The sequence below is a fragment of the Podarcis filfolensis genome (assembly GCF_964270895.1).
Source record: "Podarcis filfolensis genome assembly, chromosome: 2".
In the NCBI taxonomy this organism is placed as follows: Eukaryota; Metazoa; Chordata; class Lepidosauria; order Squamata; family Lacertidae; genus Podarcis; species Podarcis filfolensis.
In genome coordinates, this window is record NC_139605.1 from 58,862,540 (window position 1) to 58,887,974 (window position 25,435).

General features: G+C 40.3%; 1 protein-coding gene and 1 long non-coding RNA gene across 2 annotated transcripts in view; one reads left to right on the forward strand and one right to left on the reverse strand.

The window, feature by feature from the left end:
* Positions 1–25,435, forward strand: part of LOC310758040 — a 76,771-nt gene that overhangs the window by 27,422 nt on the left and 23,914 nt on the right. The window contains exon 2 of the long non-coding RNA XR_014545634.1: positions 1,924–2,092. This is a non-coding gene — a long non-coding RNA (uncharacterized lncRNA). The remainder of the gene's footprint in view (positions 1–1,923; positions 2,093–25,435) is intronic.
* SGCD (sarcoglycan delta) overlaps positions 1–25,435 on the reverse strand; it is a 397,423-nt gene that overhangs the window by 17,643 nt on the left and 354,345 nt on the right. The gene's annotated exons all lie outside the window — the stretch shown is intronic.

Below are 25,435 nucleotides of genomic sequence, written 5' to 3' on the forward strand. Positions count from 1 at the left end.
TAAGACTTATTTTTTATTTAGCCAGGCCTTCAACCAGTTTTATAGTTGCTGTTCTATGCTATTTTTTAGGGGTTCTGTTTTTGTTTATTGTTTCAATGTTTTTTGGAAATCCATATTTAAAAGTGAGATAGCATTTTAAAAATTAAATATTGGCGTATACTTTGAAAGAGAGACCATTAACCTCTCAAATGTCTAATGTTCTTAATGAACTATAGTAGATGATGGGCTGTACCTGAATAAGTTAGAGAAGACCTATTGGAATTAATTGACAAGTTATTCATGTCTATTAATTCCATGGGTGCACTTTGATACGAACATTGGATATTACCATATGTATTGCTATTCATGGAGCTTTCTATTTCAAATCTCCTTTATTCCATAAAGAGCATTCTTTAATCTAGACTGCTCATCAGCTTATGCCTATAGGAATATTATTGTCTGTCTGTCTGTCTGTCTGTCTGTCTGTCTGTCTGTCTATCTATCTATCTATCTATCTATCTATCTATCTATCTATCTATCTATCTATAAATCCAGGCAGACTTTGCATTGAACTTGAACTATGCATTGCAGCAACTCTGGGTTATTATTTCTTCTGTGTTTAATTATTTCTAATGGCACTATAATATTTCACGTTGGGCAGAAAATTAGCCACATCATCAACTATGTCGCACCTTAATTAGTAAATAACTACGTCAAACAGTCCTACAGCCAAATCAATTTGCAGACAACTAACTACTATCTTATGCTGGGAATGTGATCTTTGTTTTGTTAAAATCAATGGGCTTCCTATCCAGACTGACATGCCTATGTGATTCTGATATTTATGTGTCATCTTCCAAAGAACCAATTATCTCCTCCAGTCCCATTCAAAGGAAGATGCAACAATTTTGCCTATTGATCAAAAGTTAATTAACCAACATGCCTTTGGCTTGAAGATGTTATAGTCATAAATACATTTTCATTCTGATATTTGGACCTCACTGTTTGATTACCATGGAGTGAGATAACATGTCTGTAATCAGAAATACATATTCTGACTGGAAAGGTTTTTGGTTTGAGATGCAGAGATACTGCATAGTTGATGCTTCAGTCAATTCTTGCATCCAGGGGTGGGTCTGTTGGCTCAACCACCCCTGAGCCATGATGGCAGATAGAACTGTGGGATCACAATTTTTAGTCTTTTGGTTTTTTATTGTTGTTTTTAATTGGTTTTAATGAAAGTCATTTTGAGTTGTCTTGTAAGAAAAGCAACTAGCAAATATGATAAACAATCATCAATCCAAGGTCTCATGGTGAGAACTGCCAAAAGCCAACTCTGATTCTGAAATAGTTCAGTGATGTTCAGCTCCACTGCATCCTTTCAAAGGCTACAAAAACAAAATCCAGAAGTGGAGTGGTCTTAGGAACTGTAGAACAAAAGGTTAGGAATAAATTGCCCATCATGCCTGTTTTTAAGCAGCAACTCTAGTTTGCTTTGCATTTTCAGTGTTGTATGCATTCATACATCGCACACATCATATGCTTTAAAAAGTCACAGAAATGGAAGGATCAATCTCCTACGCGTAAGAGGAAGAACCAACAATGCGACATACCTTAACAGTGCTTAACACACATAAGGATGAAACATTGTTCCCACAAACATTCTTGGTGTTTTTGGGGGGGGGAAAGAAAGGAGCCATATTCACTCTTTCCCCCTGAATGTTCCTGAGATGATGCCATGCCATTCTACAGTACTTCCATAGGGACATTCAGTGTCACATTGGAAGGGAATGTCACTGGGTATTGAGGTCAGCTTCCTACTACCTGAAGCAGTTTCAAAGTTGTTGGTTTTTTGGATTTGATATCCTGACTTTCACTCCCCTTGAGGAGTCTCAAAGCAGCTAACAATCTCCTTTTGCTTCCTCCCCCACAACAAACACTCAGTGAAGTGAGTGAGGCTGAGAGACTTCAGAGAAGTGTGACTAGCCCAAGGTCACCCAGCAGCTGCATGTGGAGGAGCGGGGAAGCGAACCCGGTTCACCTGATTACGAGACTACCGCTCTTAACCACTACACCACACTGAAAGAAATCTTCAGTCATCTTATCATGAATGGTGAGCTCATCCTTACCCAGGAGTTCTTAGAATTTGCCTTTGCCCTGAAGGTCGACAAAAACCCTCCCCGCCATCTTCGTGGGGGACAAATTATTCTGCAAAAGTGTTAGGGAGGAGGTGGATATCTAGCCTGACCTCAGGCATACTTAAAGCAGAGTGAGCTTGTCTCAGAGCCAAGTATGTAAAAAGAAAGAAATTAGTCATTCAGGAGACTCTTTCTTGATCACTGCAGCTCATGATACATATGGAATTCTATAAAAATACAAACACAACCAAGTGCTTTGTAAACATACCTTGAATATCATGGCTCACAATAAAATATTTATCATGATTATTTATTGCATGGCACAAGCATCAATCTCATTTTCAATTATGTTCTAATGAAATGCACCAATTACTGTTTAAACGGTGACATACAATGCTAATCTCATTCAACAGAGATAAACCTTGCTTACACAAGCTTTTCGGCATACTTTCTTCAACAGCATTAATTACGGATATAAACAAAGATGCATTATTATCTTGGTATTAGCCTGTGTTTTAGTTTGACATGTTCTTCTGTTTGACAGTCTTAATCACTAGGCAGTTTCCAACAATGACGCTGCTAACTCAGCTTAGGTGCAGCTGAATTCTGAACCAAGTTATTGTGATCCAGGGTTTGAAACTATGTACTGTACAACTCTCTTGAAGTACAAGAGAGGGGGCTGGCTTGCAAAAACAGCATCAGTGGCTGGTTAAACTCCTCATCAGTACAACAGAAGGAGACCAGTGGAACTCCCAACTGGCTGTCAGTGATTTTGAACAAGAGGGCTTTTCCTAGTCTGCATTTCAAAACTTTCCTTATGTTGCTGGAGCCCAGAAAAGAGATCATAACAAATGAAAAATCACATACATGTTTGAAGATACACAAATAGTGGCTGTTTTGCTAATCTAGGGATAGTGAGAGAGGACGAAGGAAATGAGCCTTTCTCTCTGGAACAATGGAAAGTGCCACATATGGATATTGAGCAGAAGCAGGACATTATAAAGTTCTAGGGAAGAACCGGATCTATCTAAAACAGATCTGAGCAGGTTGAATCTGGCGCCTTCCAGGTGTTTGGAACTCCCAACTCCCATCAGCCCATCCAGGATGGCCAATGGGATTACAGTACGTCATCCAAAAATCTGGAGGGCATCAGGTTGGAGAAGGCTAGAATATCCTTACTGGTGAAGGCCATGTAATAAATTAAATCATTAACAACAATAACATTATGTCAGCTCACTGCAAGGAAGCTTCCAGAGATTGATTTTTCAGTATGCTAAGATAGGAAAATAAAAGGAAAGACACAGTGCTCTGTACTAATTCCTCTATCCAATTCCTGCATAACACATAATAGCATGATACTTAAAAGTACAGTGAAAATGAATACAAAAGACAATAATTACCAAAAAGAAGCTTCTGGGCAGTTGCTTAGGCCTGAATACACATATATAGGATGAAAGCTAAGATGATCTAAAGATGAACAAGATACTATGCCAGTTCTACAATCCTGTCTTTTACCAATGAGAATATGGCAGTGAGGCTGGAATAGGCAAAATGCCACTGTGCAAACCAACACTGCTGCTTTAGGGATGTGCACAGTAAACGCCTAGTCAAATACAGGTGGCGCTGTGGGTTAAACCACAGAGCCTAGAGCTTGCCGTTCAGAAAGTTGGCGGTTCGAATCCCTGCGATGGGGTGAGCTCCCGTTGCTTGGTCCCTGCTCCTGCCCACCTAGCAGTTCGAAAGCATGTCAAAGTGCAAGTAGATAAATAGGTACCGCTGTGGTGGGAAGGTAAACGGCGTTTCTGTGCGCTGCTCTGGTTCGCCAGAAGCTGCTTAGTCATGCAGACCACATGACCCGGAAGCTGTATGCCGGCTCCCTCGGCCAGTAAAGCGAGATGAGCACCTCAACCCCAGAGTCAACTGCGACTGGACCTAATGGTCAGGGGTCGCTTTACCTTTACATTTATATTGCTCTACCAATTCAAATGATTGCAGTTTTTTTTTTTTTTGCAATCTTCATTTTCCCCTGTTCATAATTTTTTTTATCAATTATGAAATTGATAATAGGAACGTGTGACTTGTCCAGTATTAGTCTGCAACTAAATCTCTGAATATGGGTTTCTCGCCAAGCTTTCTGGCTACTATACTGACTCATATTTATTTATTGCATTTATATCCTACCTTTTTCTCCAAGGGGCTCAAGTTGTTATACATGGTTTTCCTGCTCCTCATTCAATACCCACAATAAAGATGTGAGGTAGGTTAGACTGAGAGGCAGTGACTGTACAAGGTCACCCAGTGAACTTTACAGTGCATTTAAATGTGGAACCATACATGTACTATAATACAGATCTATCTGTATGTCCCTGTGTGACATCCTATTAAACATTTGAACTCAGATCACACTAGCTCAATTTGAAAAACTTTCTTAGCATAATAAAGCTTCTATAACCTGATGGCAATTTTTGAAGAATAGTTTGAAGACCTCCTGACATGGTACTACACCTGTGGCTTATTCATTTGTGCAGAGTCAATTGGTAATGATTCAATTAAGTTGGTTAATGAAGACTTAATTTATTTACTTGGGCATGTTGCTCCTGTTTTAATTAACAAGAAACATTCAATATTTCAACTGCCCAAACATTTTGTTTGAGCCCTCATAGATTCCCCCCCCCCCGCCCACAGCATCACCAGGAAAATGAGTGCTTATTTACGTAATGTCAGTTTTCACACTTCACTAAACCTTTTCTGTAGCTGACAGCAACAACTCCTTAGAAGTAAAATTGATGCTTTTTGGATCAGAAATGAATACTGCTTCCAGTTGTCTGTCATTTTCAGATGGGGGAAATGACACTAACAATATATGTTAAAGAAAACAGACAAGATGTAGAATACATACATTTCAAGTGATACATTTTCTATGAATTCAGGGGATTTTGTATATGCAGTTTCCACTTGCTCAAGCTCAAAGGTTATCATGGCATTTAGGCTGCAATCTTAAAATACAATTGCTATGAAATAGGTCTGGCTGAAGGCAGTGTGACTTATTTCTGCGTAAGCATACATGGGGCTGTCTTTGAAAAGTGTTCAGAAACTTCAACTGGCTCAAAAAGCTGCAGCTAGATTGTGGGGCTATGCTTCTTTTTTGTAATTATTTGTATGTTTTTCGTAGACCTTTTATATTTATATTGTTGGCATCAATTGAGAGACAAATTCTGAAGTGGAACCACAAGAATGCTCATGTACAAAGAAATGCAAATCACTTTAGAACCATTTTTGCAAGTGTTCCCAGGTGATGCTCAGAATTTGTGACCCAATTATGAGTCCAGCACCATTTGTGACCATTGTTAGCCCTCAAAAAATAATTACAGGTGCCATTATCACCAGATGAATTACATAAAGAACAAGATGCTGCTATTCATGTGTGCTGCTTTGCAGTGAGTGTTGTGTCAGTTGTTGTTTTTTTATTTAAAAAAACAAGGATTCTGGAAGCACAGGGGGTAAGATTTTGTGTAAGGAAATAAAATAATACTTCCTGAAAGAGTGACAAGACAAAACTACAGAGATTTGAAAGATATCAGCACGATGGGCTCAATTTTCCTGAGAGAAGGAATTTATTCACATTCCACAATGTAGTAACAGTACAACAGAGGGTTGTATTCAACTAAGTTATACTCAGAGTAGATGAACAAAATTAATGAACCTAGGACGGTCATGTTTATTAACTTCAATGTCTACTCTGAGTAGGGCTTGCATTGGCTACAATTCTGATTTGATTTTTTTTTTTTTTGTAAATCCACCAAGTTTATCAGGCTAATGATAACTTGGTGGCCGACTGTATGATTAATGATTTGATGGGCCAACTATAAATGATGGCATACAGGGTTCAGTAGCAACTGCCAAGACTTTGCTCAGTACTGACCAGGTCTAGTAGTACAAGTCCAATATTAATAGATCACCTGTGACATATGTTGGCAGTTGATTTAAAAAAAAAGAATCTGGAAGAACCATTTGCCTTGTTCCTTGACTACTCCTGTTGGTATGTGGATATAATGAAGGGGCTCGTCAGTCTGGGAAAATACCCTATCTAGAAGGAAAACTCTGATCCTAAACCTCTGTTGCCTTGTGGGCTATCTTCGGGAGAAGAAAATGCTTAGCGGTAAACCCTACACACAACTGGAGTGGAGTTCCTAAGATGGTTGGATGACGTCTTGTAACCTCCTTCCGGCAACTCCTGCAGCCAAGCTGTTTTCCTCTGGACCACATCAGTGAGGTCAAGAGGAGCCCAGGACCTCCATACACACCGCCTAGTCGTGCACCCTGGAGATATCACTTTGGTTCTGATAAAACAGCAGGTTGAATTCACCCCTAGACACACACTCCATTGTGTCTCGAGACAGATGAATACCAACAACATATCACTATTGCAAAAAGAGTGATTGTAATGTAAGACAGAGGTAGCCAGATGTTGCTGAACTCCAGCTTCTATCAACTGTAGCCAGCATGACCAATAGACAAGGACTATGGGAATTAAAGCCCAGCAATTGTTGTCTACCCCTGGTATAAGAGGCAATGTAGTGGGCCCAAGTCTGTAGAACTCTCTCTCAACTGAGATTAGACAGGCACATTCCTTGCTGGACTTCAGGTGCATGAAAACTACTTTCTTGTTCTAGCAGGCATTTTAAGGTAGTATTTGGTTTTTTGGTAATTTTTAATTGTTTTATTATCTCATTTTCTGTAGATGGTTTTAATGTACACTGCTAAGAAATGTGAATAATTAAACAGCTTAGAAATGTCTTGAATAAATAAAGATCTGTTAGTTGACCCTGGCATACTCTCCATTTTGCAAATGGGTCTCAGTGGTCTGGCACTAATTTCAAATGCTTTGGAAAAGACTTTCAGTGGAATCCTAAATGTCTATTCAAAAGCTTGAATTCATTAGAGAGCTTCCTCAGTGCGTGTAGATTTGAAGCTTTTAGCTTATGCCTAGGAATCCCATTGCAATGTGAAAGTAGAGTGAGCACTTCAAAGAGTGAGAAACCTGCTCACTCCAAAAATAAGACATTCAGACCACCTTTGTTGATATGATATGCTTGATATCCAACTATTCTGCAGCATCCCTGAAGTCCAGCACAACAGCTCATGAAGTGATACAGCTACACATTACTGGCCATTGAAACAGATTTGATTTAAAAAATAGCAGATAGACAAGGATTGCATTACAGAGAGAAAATGGTCAGATACCATCAGGCACAATTTCAGTACAGTGTATGCAAGAAGACTGTTTCCAATTCTTTCTCTATAAAAAGATGTTTACTAAAACTGACTGCCAGAAAGTCCATGGTGCTTTTTCCCCCCTTCATTTTTCATTACATACAATCATTTCTTTCACTGTGTTATTCTAGTTTTCCTTATCAACTCTTCTGAACATCTAATACAACATCTATTAGGACGTGCTAACCTAGCAGTTCAAAAGCACACCAGCACAAGTAGATAAATAGGTACCGCTGCGATGGAAAGGTAAACAGCATTTTGGTGCGCTCTGGCACTCACCACAGTGTCTCATTCCACCAGAAGTGGTTTAGTCATTCTGGACACATGACCCTTGGCCTAAAAGCGAGATGAGCGCCGCACCCCATAATCACCTTTGACTGGGCTTAACCCCTTTTACCTTTACCTTACAACATCTATTATGATAATAATTGTCTGTTACAACCAAAAAACATCTCTAGTCATTTCCTATCATAAGAAGACTTCCCACCCTATCTTTCCTTGACATCACTGACATCCCCCCTCCTTTTCCCTTTTCCCCTTTTTGACCGGTGTTCATAAATTTATCCCCGCTTGTACATTTAACATTATTCCACTCTTTTTAAAAATATTTTTCTAGTAGTTCCCACTCACTTATTTTCATTTTCTCAGAATGCCCATGTTTTTCCTGTTTTTCCTAGGGCTATGTTTCCTAAATGCTACTGTCCATTCCAGTAAAGCTGTGTTTACTCAGCCATCTCTGGCTGTGTCTCTTCCTTTTGGCTGCCTAGGTAAAAAGCATGGCTGTTTCAGTAACAACTCCAGAGTCAGATGTAACATATCAGATATTGTGTGTGCCCTACACTGGTTTCATACCATTTTATTTTAATCCAAGGAGGAGATAGAGTGGTACATGTGTGGCATGTAGGAGTTTACATGCCCGACAAATCTATTTATATTGCAAGCTGATTAATAAAACAGAAGCACATCCGCGCAAAGCAATTGCCCTGGTTCTATTTTCAAGGCAATCACATTTAAGCAAAATAAGATTTTTAAATCATAATACACTTCACTAGCTAGGTCCAATGGATTCTTTGCCAAGATAAGAAACTATTAAATGTGTGGTGTTCACTGTTTATTTTTATCCATTGCTATCTCCAGTTCTGTCTCCTTTCCCAGGCAAAGCTAGATCTTGCTATTATGGAGTAAACTATTCAATAACGTCTCACTAGGTGGTGAAGTGATGTAATTAGAGCTCCTACAGGACAGGGTCACAGTGAGGTGAGATACAGTAAATAAAAAATAGAACTGATTCTCAGCATCTCATACAGTGACTGAATCATTTCTCTCAGGGCAGTCTTATTTTTAAAGAGTTTTCAATTTACTTCTATTTTAGCTCTAGCAAACAAGCAAAGGGAAGGCAGGCTGTGAATTTGGACACCAGGGTTTATGTTGTTGCTTTTACTTCATGTTCTCTTTGCACAGCAAAGCTCCTAAATAAACAAATGCAGTAGTCAAGGTATAATCAACTTCTTAAATACAATGAAGGGTCTTCTAGCAGCTTAAAGACTAACACATTTCTTACACAAGTTATGCTCACAACATGCTGTCTAACACATTGGGTAGCATTCTTAGTTTCCAAATACAGACGCTTTCCCAGTCTGTTGGTAGGAATATGAGCTTTGCATTATGTCTTACATGGGAGTCCTGTGATTACTAGTGTGCATATGATAGAAGGGATTATATGCATGATCCAACAGCCAGAAATCATTAAAGCAACCCATTTGTTAACAACACCTCCTGGGGTTGCTATGAATGCATGAAATTATACACCACTGAAAACAATAATCATCCCCAAAGAGTTCTCATTTTAAAATATTATTACCTCTCACACATAGTGCATTGACTGTCTTTAGAGTTAAAGTATCCTAAATTAACTATAATGCATAATAAGCTGATCCTGTCAAAACATTTCAACAGATAATTCATGAAACAATTTCAGTTGGAAATCGGCGAAAAATGAAAATGGTTCCTAGACTTGACCAGGCAGAAATTTACAAAACCTGTCACTTGCCTTTAGACAAGGATACTAAACTGGTCCAGCAACCAGAGAATGGCTTGCTCTGTACTTAAGCGCCATGTCAGCCTTGAGCTGGCACAGGAATTTCAGGAAAGAACTCCCCCAAGCCACCTTCTGCCTTGGCCAGCACAAGCAGCAGGGCTTCAGACGAAACCCTGGTTCCACTACCCTGTTTGGACTCACTGTTCCCCAGACAGGAGTAAGGATTGCTCCCTAAGTCAAGTGCAGTCAGTGAGAAAAATGAATAGCAATCAGTTTATACATGCCATGAAGTTCAGAATCTTGAAACATCAAAGAAAGAGTTTTAGGAGCTCCTATTTTTGTCCAAATATTTCTGAAGTACATTTTGCTATACCTAGCACTGGGATTTCTCCTGAAATAATAACACTCTTCATACTGATTTTAGAGTACAGTGGTTTGAGTTGTCAAATGGTTCAGACTAGAATCCCTGTCTGTAGTATTAATTTCGGTCATTCCAAAGTGTGTCTTTTTCGATCTGATTGCAATGTAATGGTGAGTTGTAAAAAAAATCATTCTTGTAAAAAGTTATATATAGTTCCAGAACCGACCTCCACCGGATATCTCCAATTGTTTAATATTGATAAACCAGTTTCACTGCAATCATGAAACAGAAAAAGAATGTGTTGTTATTGAAGTGTACAGAAGCAGCCATTTTAAACCAGCTGGCTTCGTGAAATATTGTGTATGCATTTTACACCAAAGTACATTCCACCTACTTCTGCTTGCATCCTGTGATTTCTGGAAGTATGGAGCTTAGTAATCAATAGAAATAATACACCAGAGTCAAGGAGGCATCCAGATTATTTTTAACCATGCTGTTTCCAAATATCCCCCAATACAGCCATTCAGGAACCATGATACAATATTATGGTCCAAAGTAATGTAGCTGTCTCCACAACAGAACATTTATTCTTTCTTCCATTCATCTTCTCCATAACATTTTAGAGAGAGAAAATATGCTGCCAAGAAGTATGTTATTACTTTGTCTCATGGCATGCTTTCTGAATGTGTTTCCTTCCTCCTTCCAATTTGAATTAAAGGTAAAACTGAAGTACCCTATGCAATAGCCATTGTGCAATGAATAGTAAGTTCAGCAAGCACCTTCAAAAACAGTGTTATTCTGACAACTACAATTTATTGAAGATATTTATGCAGTAATCTGATCATTATCAGTACAACCAGAAGGCATGATTCCAACACCTGTTGGGCAGAATACCTCTGGGCACCCTGTAACAAAGCCTTGCTAAGATGAAGTTGCTTTGATGACAGCCCTGGTCAGATGGGTTTGTGGACCAACTTTAACTTTCTCCAAAGAGTCTCCTAAAATGCCTCCTCCTATTTTGTATTTGATCTGCAATGGTTACTATTTTGCGTAATTTGTTCTGCCAGTCTCTTGAGAGCGGCAAGAAGTTCTGCATTGCACCTCCAGCATCAGGTGCAAAGGAGAAGCAATTGGGAGGAACAAAAATCTGTTTCCACCCTTCCCTTTGGCACCTTGGAAGGTGAAGGGGGGGTAGGATTGCCATTTGCAAAAGCGTTCTTTGAAACAGCCACCCCTTACCCTTTAAACATTAGAGTGAGCTGGTGAACTACAGGGCTCTTCCACCTCCTCTGAAGTTTAGAGGAGAAGGTGGGGAGGCTGCTTCAAAGAACACTTTTTGTTTAAATGGGAGTGCAGGAAACTTGCAAAACCATGCAATGTATTTTGACATGTGGCTGGCCCACTCATCCCTCAATCATGTGGGAATATAATAACATCATGCAGTGGTGTAGCGTGGGTTGTCAGCATCCGGGGCAAGGCAAGTAATTTGCGCCCCCTAACCCGTGGATTTGCGCCCCCTAACCCGTGGATTTGCGCCCCCTAACCCATGGATTTGCCCTAACCCCAGATGTTGCGCCCGGTGCGGCCCGCCCCCCCCTGCACCCCCCACGCTACGCCACTGACATCATGTGAATGATAGGTGACCACCCTGTCAAATTTGGCCTGTGACGCTGATGCTGATAAGAATCTGGCATGTTAAGCCAAAGATGTTTCCCACCTGCTCTATAAACCCTGCTTGTGGAGAATGGGAAATCTTATTTGACAAGTCTGTTTTTTCACCAGGTGCAGATACAGCCTTTTATGCATGCCTTCATAATCATAAGGGTGGTATGCTTGGTTTTTTTTAAAAAAGAGAAAGAAAAAAAAGAAAACATTATTAGAGTAATGAACTACATGCCTTTTTGTGGGCACAACCCTAGCAATGTATTTATTGAGATCATATGCTGATTTTTTTTTTTTTATAATATTTTTATTTTTTCCATATAAACACAACACAACAAACATAAACATACAAAGACAAAAACAGAACAAAAAACATGTATCATTTCATATCCTAATTTCATATACCTTTCTTCCCCGACTTCCTCATGCCTCCCCTTTCTGTATTCCAAATTCTTATTGATTGTTCAGCAAATCTTCCCTTATTTTAATTTAGATTTAGACTATTCTTCCTTATTCTCCTTGTCTTAACCATTGCTAATAGTAACCATTTACTTTCCAATCCAACATCATTCTAACTTTCATTAACTTTGTAATATTTCTTTAAATAGTCCTTGAATTTTTTCCATTCTTCTTGCGCTGCCTCTCTTCCCTGGTTTCGGATTCTGCTCGTCATTTCTGCCAAGCCCATGTAGTCTATCACCTTCATCTGCCATTCTTCCAGTGTGGGTAGCTCTTGCGTCTTCCAGTACTTCGCGGTAAGTATTCTAGCTGCTGTTGTAGCATACATAAAGAAAGTTATATCCGTCTTTAACACCCCTTGGCCGACACTACCCAAGAGAAAGGCCTCTGGTTTCTTGGGGAAAGTATATTTAAATACCTTTTTAAGTTCATTATAGATCATTTCCCAGAATGCCTTAATCTTCGGGCAAGTCCACCAAAGATGAAAAAATGTACCTTCAGTTTCTTTACATTTCCAACATTTATTGTCAGGCACATGGTAAATCTTTGCAAGCTTGACTGGGGTTATGTACCACCTATATATCATTTTCATAATGTTTTCTCTTAAGGCATTACATGCCGTAAATTTCATCCCGGTGGTCCACAACTTTTCCCAATCTGCAAACAAAATATTATGACCAATGTCCTGAGCCCATTTAATCATGACCGATTTAACCGTTTCATCTTGTGTATTCCATTTCAGCAGTAAATTGTACATTTTAGACAAATTCTTAGTACTGGGTTCTAACAGTTCTGTCTCCAATTTTGATTTTTCCACCTGGAAGCCAATTTTACTGTTGAGATCATATGCTGATTTTAGTACATAGGACTTAGAATTAACATTAGGCATACCTGATTTTGACCAAACTGCGGGAGGCAGTGGAAGACAGAAGTGCCTGGCATGCTCTGGTCCATGGGGTCATGAAGAGTCGGACACAACTAAATGACTAAACAACAATACCTGAATTCTGTCATCACGTTATTTCTGTGTGCGTGCACATGCACGCGCGCACACACAGAGAGTTTGTTCTGAATCCATGTGGATTACAGGGCCATTTTGAAGGGCATCTATAAGCAACAATGGTACATGCAGCTGGAGATGGTTATGGTCTGTGATTGCAAAATAGATACTTGAACAAATATTCTGCTTCATATGCTCTCGGTAGTTCATTAATCACATGGGATATAATCCAGTGGAGCCATTATTTGCTATTATTGCTTTTGAATAATTTCCATTCCTTTTAGTTGGGCTGGCACAGGAAATGTAAATTTTCCCCATGATAACCGATGCCTCTAAATGAAAAGAAGCTGTTTGTACCTATTCAATTAGTATGTTCCCAGAAACCACTGTATATTGTCATTCTACAAAACACCATGCTGTGTCACTATCTTCCTTGGTATGCTTACAGCCAGTAAATAAACATAAAGGCACTGCTGTGACATTGTTCTTTTTCCCTGCATTAGAATTAAATGGTCATATTTCTTGGATTAGCCTCAAATGCTCTTATGTATTTGTCTTCATTTTCCTGTTAACGCACGTCTACAGTTCACACTAAGCAAATCATCATGCACATCTTTCCCTCTTTAACACTGGCTGAATTTATTGTCTGTGTTCAGTCACTGAAAACAGAGAAGTGCCATCACTTCACTGTCCCAGCTGCCTATCTTTGGCTGACAAAGTATATCATTTAAAAAATGGACTGAGTCAGGAACCGACGTGCACTATCAGACAATCACGTTATCCTCTGCAGGTAATTCTGTACAATGTGTGTGCTGCACTGGCTTGGTTGCTGCACTACAGATTGGAGCTGTATCAAAGTGCTGAAGAAAATTAGCTGCTCCAAGGAAATCTGAGCCCCCCCCCCCCACATTACATTGGCAACTCCCAAGCTGCCAACAAGTTAATGCAAAAAGCCAATGTAAACCTGAAGGGGGCCGGCTTGGCTAAAATGAGCACCTGTGAATGTAGACAAATGTGGACAAAAGGAGAAACAAGAGAACAGTAGGTTAGGAGCTAGGAAAACTCCCAAGGAAGCCCAGACTACTTTCCCACATATACAGCCTCTAACACTATGGTGGTTAAAGCAGTACAGGTAGAATACCCTCCAGGAGATTTAGGAAAACAGAAATTCATGGTAAGAAAATTTCAGTTTTTTCTAGTGTTTCCTAGAAGGTATCCCTTCACCTCAGGATGCCCCAGAGCAGTATAGCAGCATCTCACATCCCCAGGACTTTCTGCTAAACCTTTCTACTGAAGGCAATGTTTGCAGATGAAAATACATTGACCTTGTAATGTTTAATGGAGGTGTGCGGTGAAGCACACATGACCATTTTACGAATGTCAGTGGTTATCAAGTTGCTCTGAAAGACCACTGAGGCTGACATCTGCCATAGGGGGCTGTGATCCCACCAGAAAGGGATTTTCACAAAGTCTTGCAGACTTATAGTCTCTTGAAGCTATATGGGAATAGGAGGCTTTAACACCTTCTTTCCCAAGGATGGTCCATCAGAAGACTTCACCTTCATAAATACTGTCATCCTGTCCAAGTTAAACCTCAAGGCTCTGCACACATCAAGAGTGTGCCAGCTCATTTCTTTTGAATGGGACAGATCTGGAGAAAAGGAGGAAAGCAACATTTCCTGTGACTGACAGAAAAGGAAGTTCACCTTTAGCACAAAAAAATAGCCATAGACAATACCACCAATTCTGAGACTTGGAATATTGAGGCAGTTGTTACTAAGACATTGCCTTAAGGGTTAGAATCTTGATTGGACAGATAGCTAAGGGTTTGAATGGCACGCCCATCAATGCTGTAAAGACCCAGTTAGTGTTCCATGATGGAAACCTGTAACTGTTGGCAGTACTTCAGTTGTTTATTATTTTTAATTTTATAAATCATCTAGGAGTTTTTGCATATGGAAAAATATTCAATAAGTGAACAGTGGTTCTTTTTGCTCTCTCTAAACACATACAAGCTGGTAGAAAAAGAAGAAGAGTTTGGATTTGATATCCCACTTTATTACTACCCTAAGGAGTCTCAAAACAGCTAACAATCTCCTTTTCCCTTCCTCAACAAACACTCTGTGAGGTGAGTGAGGCTGAGAGACTTCAGAGAAGTGTGACTAGCCCAAGGTCACCCAGCAGCTGCATGTGGAGGAGCAGGGAAGCAAACCCGGTTCACCAGATTACAAATTCACTGCTCTTAACCACTACACCACACTGGTACATCTCTAGTTGTTCTGAAACATTACAAATGTGCTTCCTTGGAGAACCAACAACTGAGAAGCATGATAGGCAAATAGTGTACTAGGTAAAGAGTTAGTATCATAGAATTAGAGTTGGAAGGGACCATAAGGGTCATCTAGTCCAACTGTTTGCAATGCAGGAATCTTTTGCCCAATGTGCAGCTTGAACCCACAACCCTGAGATTAAGAGTCTCATGCTCTACCACCTGAGCTATCAGCTCAGTTTGACAACAGAGTAGCTCAGACATACTGTGAACCACAGTGAGGCATTACATAAATAAGGGGCTGGGGATGTAGGCTAGCATGCTTCCACTTCTCTTCACATACTATGCGTTCTAGAGTCTTATCCTGGTGTGAGGCAAGCCACTGTTTGTTGGTTTGAACAAAACAGCAAATTATAGTTTGCTTCTAGGCAGGGTAGTATAGAAATATCCCAACTTTTTTTGTTGTTCTTGGATCAAACCAGGAAAAGCATGCTTTGTTAAGCACTGAATCACTTCATTATTTCCAATACATGCGATTTTGTGTGTGTTTGTGGCATTTTTGGTACAGGAAACCAAAGACTTACTATTGTAGTAGCTGTGTCTGTGTCTGGAAAATAAGGAGCACAGAAAGAAAGGATGGAATATATTATTAAAACACTGACTCAGTTCTTAATTTGTGACAGCTACTTCCTATCAAGACGAGAAGGAAACAGCTTTAAAAGAATGGCCCTGTGAAGACCTTAAAATCAAACTCCCATTAGTGGCATAATCTTTGGCCACAGAAATTCCCTCCAGCTGGGCCAGGCAATAAATTCTACTTGGGCTTACTTGAACGGTTGTAAAATGGATTTCATATTAACATCTCAGGAGATTTCAAACTACATTTTATCAGAAGAACTTGTTCAAGAGGCACATCATTAATAGCTAAAGTCCTTGACATACACCATGGACAAGTGAAGAGCACTGGATGTGGAAGCTTCACAGCTGTTTAGAAAAATAATAATAAAGGACCATCTCAGGGGGGTTTAATAGCATTCCGTTTCATCCTTGTTATCCTTTAGCATGCAAGTTTTTAAAAGTATCCTCCCTAATTGCAAAGGTGATTAAAAACATGGATATCTGCCCAAAAGGATCTGGAATGAAACCATTTTGAAATCTGTGGCATCTGGAGTTTTAGTTACTGCCCACCTGGTCTAAATTCAAGTTGTGGGCTGGAGATGAAAAGGCCCGCATGCTAGTTCTGTTCCCTCGAGTCATCTGCTCCACATATGGAGTGCACATATAATGGGTGACGGGATTAGATATGGGATGAAATATGGTTTATGGGATGGATGCCTCAGCCACACCGAAGCCTTTCATCTCTCTCGGTCACTGTTGGTATCAGTCCAAACCAGGTGGGTAGTGGATGCCTGAAAACAGCTGACACCTGCTGTTCAGCAACCAACAGTGGATGAAATGAACCTTTAAGACTAGTTTGTGGTGGATATGCCTTTTACTCTTTGTAACTCTATGCAGACGTAAAAAATATATGAAAAAATGGTTTGTTTGTTTTTTAAAAAGGCTAGGATTTTACAAAGGACCAAAACATTTCATCCATCTCTCTCTCTCTCTCTCTCTCTCTCTCTCTCTCTCTCTCTCTCTCTCTCTCTCTGAAAAATTTCAGTGTACAAATAAAGTAAATGAAACAAAAGAAAAGAAAAGAGTGCTTGAAACTATAGTACAACACAATATATAGGTGTATAAATAATGCTGTTATTCCAATGAATATACAATTATAAAAAATATTACTCTGGCCCCCTTTGATCAATGGATGGAAGATACGGCAACTCTTGCAACATAGGAACAGATTGCTTTTAGATGCAGATTGTATATGGATAAATACGATGATATTTGGAATCCATTTATAAAAATTATAAGGATTTGCCAAAACATTCCATATATTGGGTGTTGAGGCTTCAGCAGTGAGTTGCCTCAGTATCCCATTTGTAAATATGGATATATAAATATGGCTATATTAATACTAATCCACTTTGCAAAATTAAAATTCCTGAGATTCCTGCATTGCAGCGGGTTGAACGAGATGACCCTTGGGGTACCTTCCAACTCTACAATTCTATGATTCTGTGAAAATTGTTGTAAAGTTTGCTATGATATATCCATGCAAGGCACTTTGAACAGTCCAAGGTTTTCTAGAAATATTTATCATTGTTGTTGTTACTTATTGAATCCTTATAATCTAAACTTAAGAGGTCAGCGTAGAAATTGTTGTTGCTGCTGCTACCATTTTAATCAATAATAATAATAATAATAATAATAATAATAATAATAATAATATATTTATACCCCACCTATCTGGCTGCGACTCTGGGCAGCTTCCAACAAAATATTAAATAGATGACCCACTTGTCATCTAAGGTCCCAGGGCAGGTTACAACAATTTAAAATGCAACATTAAAAACAGTTCTAAAGACTTATAGGTGGGTTTTTTTTTAATGTAACAAATTTTAGTGATTTTTCTCCATTAAGCCATATGGTTACCTTTCCTTAGCTGGTGATAAAGTAGCTAAAGGAGAATACTTCTCTTAATTTCGCAGACACTCTACAAACACACAAATATGCATACATGGGACACAATCCTGCTTGCCAGCAGAAGCATAGTGTCCCCGTACAGCCACATGATTTGGTCCTTACCCGTTTTACAAGAAGCCTGGTTACTTTAACAGACAACCTGAGTATATTACAGGCTTATCCAAAAACACACTTCCCCACAATATGCTGAGGGCCATAATATAGGGAATTGAGAGCCTTATAAAGCAGAAATAATCTTTAACCTCTGACATCCTACAAGGAGATACTGCTTTTTAAATATCGAAATGAGCAATTTTAACACCCCACCATTAATTATTATAACTCTTTCATTAAAGGTAAGACACCAAATCCTTAATAAAAAATGATAACTTGGCATTATATGTCACTTTACTTCTTGTCTCTTAAAATGCTAATATCTAAAGAGTCAAATAGGACATGCTGTAGTTTATCCTCCTCCACCACAGGCAAATTTCAGCATTATAGGCATAAAATGCCGCCTCTTCCTTTTAGCCCTTGTTATATCAAATGTAAGCAGATTTTCATTAAGTTCACTGGAAGGGAACATTTCACTTTAGCTGCAGTATCCCTTCATTGCCTGAGCTTTTCTGCTGTACTGAAACCTGCTGGGAGGCCATTTCCCTCTTCTTTCTTTATGACCTCATTTGATACTGTGCCTGAGTAGTTTGGACATTTTTGTTTTGTTTACTTTCTTAACTCAATCCCTAGAGCCCCTTTTATGGCCTGGTGAAATGTGGCTCCCACAATTTTCATTAGAAATAAAGAGTCACCTTTTTATTTCTTTGGGTGAAACAGAGGGACCCTTTCAGAAGAAAGCTTATTATGTAACAAAAGCAGGAAAAATGACTCTTTTAAGGAGTTCACAGGTGATAGATTATGTTGGTCAAATTATGCCACCCCCCTGGCTTCTGAAAAGTATTTGTAAGCTTCTGCCTGAGTGCAACACATTTTACAACAAGGTTTAATGCTTGATATTTTTCACAAGTGAAAAGAGGAATACAAGAAAACATTGCTTTATTTGGCAAGGTGAATGAGGAAGAACTTAGGTGGACTGTTCTGCTTCTATGAATTATCAGAATAGAGCTGCCTGCCTGAAGTTTACAGATTGTGTCCTTCCTTGGCTTATTATTATTATTGTCGGGGATTCAAAGGGTAAATCTCTTCCAATCTGCCAGCTGAAAGAATACAGTCCAGCAACTGAGAGATCATGTGAGGCTTCTGGCTATCTGTTTTGCCTCAAAGAGCAAGCACGCTTTACTCATGGATAGAAGAAGGTGAACTGTAGAATCTCCCAGCTTCCTAAGCATAATGGTTTGCAATCTCACATTCCTTTTCACATCATATTACAAAACCATCCACACACAGCACTGGCCTTACCTAATGCAGCAGGGAGAAGCTGCCTCTTTCTCTGTCTATCTTTTGTGCCTTACAAATATTGCATCACAACTGCAAACTCAACTTGAATTAGAGTTCCTCAAGTTGACTGTCCACCTTTGACAACTGTTACCCACTTCAACAAAGAAGTGGCGTTCTCAATCTGCAGTTTATGCATCAGTTTGTGCCAGCTTCCCAAGAAAAAGATTATTCACCCCATGTCCTCAGAGGACCTAGTCCTACATCAGTATGAGTTTTGTTAAGACTTTCTTGGACCCAGACAATTGCTTTCAGCATATTACTGTGGTAATCAAATTTCTGCCTCCACATTTCCTACATCACCCTCAAGTCATGTGACACTGTATGAAATACGTTCCTTTAATAGTCACTTGCCTCATTCTGGCCAAGGACACATTGTCCTCGTGTAGATGAAATTAAAATGACTGCATTGTTTCACTTGCCAACGAGACTTCACGTACATATTTATACATGCATTTCTAACAGCTACTTTGGCTGAAGGGAAAAGCAGTGGTTGCCACTTCTAAATCTGAGATGACTAAAGTCCAGCTGTTAACTGCTGCTTTTTCAGACCCAAACAAGGCAAGGTTTTGGGTGTGTGTGTGTGCGTGTGTGTTTGCCTTTTTTATGCATAACAAAACAATTATTTCCATAAGCAAACAGTGGGGAATTGCTCTCATTTCCTTAAACATGGTTTTGGTATAAGAAGAGAAGCAGGTAAAGAAAACTATCTCAGAGCCTGTACTAATGGGACTTAACTCTCTCAGGCACCAGGGCGAGTACCAACAACTATCCTATGGGATAGAGGGAGGCAGGCAAAGACTATCTCTGAGTCTGATTAGGGTTGGCTTCAAGTAAAGGTAAAGGGACCCCTGACCATTAGGTCCAGTCATGACCGACTCAGGTTGCCGGCGTACAGCTTCCGGGTCATGTGGCCAGCATGACTAAGCCGTTTTTGGCGAACCAGAGCAGTGCACGGAAACGGCATTTACCTTCCCACTGGAAGGTATTTATCTACTTGCACTTTGATGTGCTTTCGAACTGCTAGGTTGGCAGGAGTAGGGACCGAGCAACGGGAGCTCACCCCGTTGCGGGGATTCGAACCGCCGACCTTTTGACTGGCAAGTCCTATGCTCTGTGGTTTAACCCACAGCGCCACCCGCGTCCCATTTGGCTTCAAGTAGCCCCAACCATTTTATCACAAATTGCCCTGTGGGAAAGAACTTGGTGGCTTTTTATATGTTGATCCTGTATGCTGTGTTTTTATTTTTTATTTTACTGTAGTTTAGTGTTTCATGTACATAGCCTTGGAAGCGTTTTTCTTCTGAAGGTGAGACACAAACAACTGCCATGAAATAGATAAATGTTTTACTTGTGTTTAAGCTTTTGGAAAACATTTCTGTATGCTCATCAAACTATAATTTAAGGACCTGTATAGTATAGGTTTAGTTGTTTTGGCCTGAAAGTACCCTTTCCAACACATACCCAGTGCATTCTAGTGAGGTTGTTAGTGGTGGAGTTTTCTCAGAATGGAGGTTACTTATTTAATGCCTCCTTGACAAGATAAGCAGCAGTGCCTAAGCTTTTGAGAGCTCAGATTTGTGTTGCCACCCCAACACACTGTCTACTCATCTCCAGACAGTAGAAAAGATATGGCACAGACTCCGTTACAAAGTCAAAACTTACTTGCTTAACTACTAGCACCATAGAGAATGCAGAAGGAACAACAACACTAACTAAACGTGGGTAGAGATCACCATTTGCTGCACAGAATGGGGAAGAATGCCACCTTGTTAAATTGCCTTCTTCGTGTTATTCTGGTGTGTAACTCTTTCCTTGGGCAATCTAGAAACTTAATTGAGCATCTAATCATAGATGTCAGAGCCATTGAGACTGGTTTTGAACAGCACTGGGACAAATAATATCAAGTTATCAGAAACTTTCTGAGGTAATTTTTTTTTAATTACAACAGTGGCTTTCCTCTTGTCTGATGCTTGCAGTTAGGGCACACAGAGCAATATACAGTAGGAATGTTTTTTATTCATCAGGTTGTGTAGGATTTAATTAGCATGTGGTTTTAAGGAAACAAATTTGCATTTCAACAGTGAAGAACCCCCAGAACAGTGTGTCGGGGTGGAGGGGAGAGCGGGGAGCAATATTTCACTGGTTCTTGCACTGGCTGCCAGAATGCTTTCATTTCATTCTGAGCTTAAGGTATTGCTAACTTGAGTCTTAAAGACTTGAATCTTAAATGCCTGAAGAACTGCCTTCTTCAGACAGGGCCTGCCTTGTCCCTAAACGAGGCCTTCCATTGTCAGGTATAATACGTGACGTAAGAGAGGGCCTTTTCCATAGTGGCGATCTGATTATGGAACTTGGTTATTTTCTCAAGCCTTTGGTTGTTTTTAACTGTTCTGCTTGAACTCTTCACTATATTTCAGTTTCTGATTATTTTTAAATCTGATGTTGATGATATTTTTAGCAGTTCTCTCTATAAATGGATGGCTCCAAGCCTCCTGGTATTCCAGGAGGAAGGGCGGGATATAAATATTTAAGACAAACATTTAACAATGTTTACATTATTTGTTTCATTTCAGTTGTTCAGCTCATTCAGTTTCAACTTTTTGACTTTTTCAACCAGTTCATCCCACTGTTTGTTCAACAAAAGCCAAGGAGACCCAACAAAATAAAAGAGGACTTTGTATTTGGATTTAGGCTATAAGTGACTACATTTTATAGATGTGTTGTCCATTGTTGACAGCAGAGGTCCAATTTAATTGATACCTAAAGGCACAATTCAGTGAATAACAAACAGAACTTCCATTTTTCTAGTGAGCTAGAAAAAAGGCAGAACTTCAGTATGATATTTAGCCAAAGTTCATATTTGGGGATTTTGTCTCTGTGTGAGAATGTGTTTTGTTTGTTTGCTTGCATCTCTGGAAATGGGACAAAGCCATTATATTCAAAGTTTGGGCATTTCAGAGGTGTGTTTTCTGCTTTACTTTAGCTTTGAAGTCTAGCAGTGGTAGGAAAAAAAATTGGTCTGTGGTTCCTAACCATATCCTAGACACCTTGGAAATTAAAGCCTCAAGGAATTTGCTTTTGTGCATGTTACAAAAAAGAATACACACACATACAAAAACACCAAAAATGATAGTTTCACATTAAATGTGCCTTATCAAAGGCTACTGGTGACCCCCTCACTACTGACCCAGAACAGGTAAAGTGAAGGTAGAACACTATGCCTTATCTTCGTGGACGTTAATTTTAAATATCTTTAGAAATCAGCCCTCATTAATTGTTTGGTCTCTGTGGTCTAAGGTAAAATACTACAATCCTCTTAAAAGTGATGGAATTAGATCGCTTTGACAAAATCATGGACGGCTGTGATATACTATGTATGCCAAGGAATATAATAATAATAATAAAAAGAAACTCAGTCAGCCACAATGTCCTTTGGGTTAAATCTGCCCAGAATTATACACGTGAAGAGCAGCTCAGTGGCAGCAACCTGTCATTAAAAGATAAGATCACTTTAAGCCATCAGGGGGGAACGTAGCTACTTCTGTTTGATCTTAGAGGAAAACAGCTATAATTCACACTATGTATAATTTAACAGAGGGTAAAGGCTTTGCAAATACAAGAATATTATTTATGATCTCTCAACATAAGTCTATAAAATATTGCACTTTGAAATGTTAAAAATACCATTATACTTCAGTATAATACCTATTTCTTCTAGCGCTCACATTGTTATGAAAATAGCTATTGATTTCCGGCTGCAGCCAACAGATGGAATGTCTGGAACAGGGTGTTTGTTGTCATAACAACAGTGGACTGACAGCTCTGTTGAGAGCTTAACTTAAATTAGATAGCAGAGCCCCACTATGCAACCCTCAATTATTTGACCCCCCTTTCTAAAGTTCAAGGCGCAATATCAGTAGCTTTATATCAGAGTAAATAACATCCCCCTTTTGCCAGATCTCAGCATACCTAAATGCAGTTGACATTCCCCAAGAGTCTTTCAATGATTTAAGTGTGCCCTTGCTTGCTCTGCTTGCTAACCCCTCTTACTGCCATTTCCACCACATTAACACCCTAGAGCTTCCCTTCTCACCCCATGAAACTACTGAGCACACTTTTCACCATCCCAACTCTATTACTGAAGCCACTTTTCTGTTCTGCAGCCTGACTTTGCATCCTTGTTTTCACCATCACCCCTGTCCATGCCTCCCACTTTCCTTTTGTGGAACCCCACCTTGCACACAACATCCTGTGTCTTCCTCCTCCAACACTTTGCAACTATGAAGCATCCTTTTCACCTTATGAAGCTACCATCCTGTCCTATTATACAGATCCTTTCATACCCCTGCTTTTATCTTCAGCCTCATTCCCATGCCTCCTACTCCATCCATTTTTGCAACCCCCTTTGCACACCCATTTTCACCTTCACTCCTTTTCCCCTTCCATCCTTCTCCATTTATCAACTTTCCTTTACCATGCAGATCAGCATGATTTCCATGCCTCTTGTGATGCAGCCCGCTTTGCACACACTCTGCAATGATGTATGTTACTGTACAGTCATACCTCGGGTTACAGATGCTTCAGGTTGCGTGTTTTCAGGTTGCACACTGCGCCGAACCCAGAAGTACTGGAATGGGTTACTTTCGAGTTTCGGCGCTTGCGCAGAAGCACTAAATTGTGCTTTGCACATAAGCGCCAAATTGCAACCCACACGTGCGCTGATGCGGCGCTGTGGGTTGCGAACGTGCCACCCGCATGGATCACATTCGCAACCCGAGCGTCCACTGTATCTTTAAGATGAATAGATATTAAGAGCAAGCTTGTCAGTTACAGAATCTGGAACCTTAAGTTGCGGACAACGCATGGTACCAGGAGTGAAGTACATGACAAGTGTAACATACTGTGGAATATTTAAGGCCTCCACATCCCTTATCTCTCACACAAGGCAACTGAGTATTGAAAGAGGGAGAAGTTTAAAACAGCCATATTTTTCCTTTCACTGCTGTTGCCATCTTGCTTCTTGTCTGAATAAAGAGTGGGTTTAGGGACAGTGATATGAAAATTGTGGATTTAAACAATGGAAGGTGTTTGAGTAAAGCAGGTGTCAGGGAACTGTCATCTGAGACGAAGGAGGTGAAAGGGCTCATGGAGGGTGAGAGAGACCACTCAGCGGAGGAGGGGACCAGCAGGGGGAGAAGTGGAGTTCCAAGGGAAAGTGAGTCGGAGGGAGGGCTCAGAGACACTTCAAGCGAGAACAGTGGGGAGGTTTCAGGACCTCCCGTAGGGACACCCACTCCTCGGCGGAAACTGTCACGCCGAGAGTCCAGAAGACGCGTTTCCGTTAAGGAGCTTTTATGCTGGAAGAAGTTCCGTAAACGCCCACTGTCCGATTCAACGAGCGATTGATGGAGCCATGCTTAAGGAGCTCCATCACAGACAGAGGTTTGGGGACTTAGCCAAACTCTGAGGGATCAGGATTTTACGCACAAGCAGCTCACCATCCCATCACAGCAATCGGACAGTCCCTGAAAGCAGCTTGTGCAGAGAGGCATCATGAGCAACCCAGCCGGAGCCGGAGGAGCAGCAGGAGCTGGAGAAAGTCCAAGTCTGGAAGAAAGGTACAGAATGTTGGAACTCCAGCTAGCAATGCAAACGGCGAGGCTAGAAGAAAGGAGGGCGCAGGATGCAGAAAAGGCAAAAGGCGCTACACTAGCAAGAAAGATGCCAGGAATGGTGCAGAAGTTTGGGGGGGACCCCAGGAACTACCAAGCCTTTAGGACAGAGATGCAGTATGCTCTCGAACTGCAGTTTAACGACTTTCCCGATGAGGCATCGCGAGTGGCGTTTGTGATTGGCCATCTTGAAGGGGGGGCGAGAGACTGGGTGAGGCCCCTGATGGCAGGGAATAGTGACATGCTGAAGGACGCGAGGAAGTTTTTTCGCGCCATGGATTTGATGTTTTCCAGCGAGATTGAACAGGGACTGGTGCGCAGACAATTGATGGCTTGCAAACAGGGGAGCCGATCGGTTCGTGAGTACTGGACTGAGTTTACAATGTTGATACATAAATTGGGGTGGGACTTATCGGCGGAACCCATTCAAATGCTCTTTGAAGAGGGGCTTTCTTCGGCGGTGAAAGACGAACTTTCCCGGGCGCCCAGGGCGGAGTCTATGGACCAGCTGACCAAATCAGCGCTGACCATTGGAGCGCGCCAGGAGGCAAGAGCCTTGG